Source organism: Pseudophryne corroboree, chromosome 9 (assembly GCF_028390025.1).
Source record: "Pseudophryne corroboree isolate aPseCor3 chromosome 9, aPseCor3.hap2, whole genome shotgun sequence".
Classification (NCBI taxonomy): domain Eukaryota; kingdom Metazoa; phylum Chordata; class Amphibia; order Anura; family Myobatrachidae; genus Pseudophryne; species Pseudophryne corroboree.
In genome coordinates, this window is record NC_086452.1 from 38,554,029 (window position 1) to 38,556,692 (window position 2,664).

Below are 2,664 nucleotides of genomic sequence, written 5' to 3' on the forward strand. Positions count from 1 at the left end.
AGAACGGATTATAAATAAAACTGGTGGTCACTGGTCACTATCAGCAAAACTCTGCACTGTACTGAGTACTCCTAATGCTCCCCAAAATTAGTAAATCAAGTGTCTCTCTAATCTATTCTAAACGGAGAGGACGCCAGCCACGTCCTCTCCCTATCAATCTCAATGCACGTGTGAAAATGGCGGCGACGCGCGGCTCCTTATATAGAATCCGAGTCTCGCGATAGAATCCGAGCCTCGCGAGAATCCGACAGCGTCATGATGACGTTCGGGCGCGCTCGGGTTAACCGAGCAAGGCGGGAAGATCCGAGTCGCTCGGACCCGTGAAAAAAAACATGAAGTTCTGGCGGGTTCGGATTCAGAGAAACCGAACCCGCTCATCTCTAATTAAAAGCCGTTAGTATTGGAAAGGAGACTGGGTTTTAAGATTTGCTTTAAGTTCTTTCGTAGCATTCCCTACAGAACACAGTTCAAGAATTAAAAAATCTGCACCACACGGGGGGGCGGATTCAGAGACGGTCGCAGCCGGTACCGTGCATGCGTCTATCGATGGTCGGCTGTCTGTGTAGTCTTCTGTGGAGAAGTGAGCCTGTGGAAAAGTTGCCCATGGCAACCAATCAGCTGCTCCGTACAATTGTATAGTATGCAAATTATAAATGTTACTTCAATGCTGATTGGTTGCCATGGGCAACTTCTCCACTGGCTCAATTCTCCACACTTTTCACTCCTTCATGAATAGACCCCTGAGACGCCCACTGTCAGTGCCCGTAGGCTCCCATAACACTCATAAGATGGCCCACCGTCATGTCATGCGCTAATCCACCTCCCTGTCACCACCCAGGAACGCCCACTGTATTTTCAACACATTCCTGAGACTTTGGGCCTGATTCATATTTGTACGTAAACCTGATGTTTTTCTGTACAAATACAATGTTTGGGGCTCTGTACACGTGCAGAATGGCTTTTGCAATTTAGGGGGCGGAACAGGGGTAGCACTCAGCACTGTTCTTCAAAACGGGGGGGTTGACGGGTTCAGGGTTTGCATCGTCGGAGGCAGACTTCCGGGACCACGGTGTCCGGATCCTACGGCCAGCCGGAGTGAGCTCCAACTTACGCAGGCTGGCCAGTGCCTGTAAGCATCGCGATGGAGGTTATCCTGAAAACATAATCTGCTGGGGGAACGTGTGCTCTGGAGATATGAAACACTGATCTACAGGATTAGTTCATATCCTTTGTGCAATGATATTATGTTGCTTTTTGTTATATAAAAACGCTTTAACTTATTATATAATTACATTGCATCATTTAGCATTAATATAACATTATTATCATTCTTCGACGTTATTTTGTTCACTGCAGCATTATTATTATATTCTAGCTGTTTTTTGTCACGCGTCGTCTCATAATTAGTACGTAGCTCATCGTCCGCAGCAATTATCTTACCCGCTGCTGGACGTGCAGAGCCTGGTCTGATGCCTTGATTCCTAGTACTTAAAAGTTTAATTAAAAATGCCAATCACGGCTCAGGCTGATCTTTATTCATTGCGGTATGGATTCAGTATTGAATGGTTAATTAGAGTCCTTATCGACAGCTGGAGTGGCTGGATTGAGGGCCTAGAACTGGTAAGTAAATATTCTACACAGAGATTTAAACATGTTTGTAGACCTGGGGTCAGGGGCGTAGCCAGGACTTTGTGGGCCCCATAGCAACATTTTGGAGGGGCCCCCGTCCTAATTCTTCTAGAGAGACTCTTCTCTGCAGCAGTTGGTAATGTTATGCCCTATAATAGTGCCCTAGTTCATTTTCTGACCCATAGTAGAGCCTTAATTAATGTTATGCCCCATAGTAGTGCCCTAGTTTCTTTCATGAAACGTATTAGTGCTAGTTCACCCTGTGTCACATTTCAGAGCTGCCAGTACACATTATGCCGCACAGTATCCCCAATTCACATTATGCCGCACAGTACCCCCAATTCACATTATGCCGCACAGTACCCCCAATTCACATTATGCCGCACAGTACCCCCAATTCACATTATGCCGCACAGTACCCCCAATTCACATTATGCCGCACAGTACCCCAAATTCACATTATGATATATAGTGCTCCCCGTACATATTGTGCCTCATTACAGTACCCCGAATCATATTATATAACATTAAAATGCCCTCCAGTTCATTTTATACCACACTACAATGAGCAGGTCCAGGGGCATACCTAGATATATTGCAGACCCCAAGGAAAACGTTTGAAATGGTGAAAAATGTATATAACACATGTAACTGTGACAGGGAAGGTGGCCCCTCTCAGCTCAGGCCCCGTAGCAGCTGCACTCCCTGCACCTATGGTAGCTACACCCTGTATATAACACATGTAACTGTGACAGGGAAGGTGGCCCCTCTCAGCTCTGGGACCCATAGCAACTGCACTCCCTGCACCTATGGTAGCTACACCCTGTATATAACACATGTAACTGTGACAAGGAAGGTGGCCCCTCTCAGCTCTGGGACCCATAGCAACTGCACTCCCTGCACTTATGGTAGCTACACCCTGTATATAACACATGTAACTGTGACAGGGAAGGTGGCTCCTCTCAGCTCTGGGCCCCATAGCAGCTGCACTCCCTGCACCTATGGTAGCTACACCCTGTATATAACACATGTAAC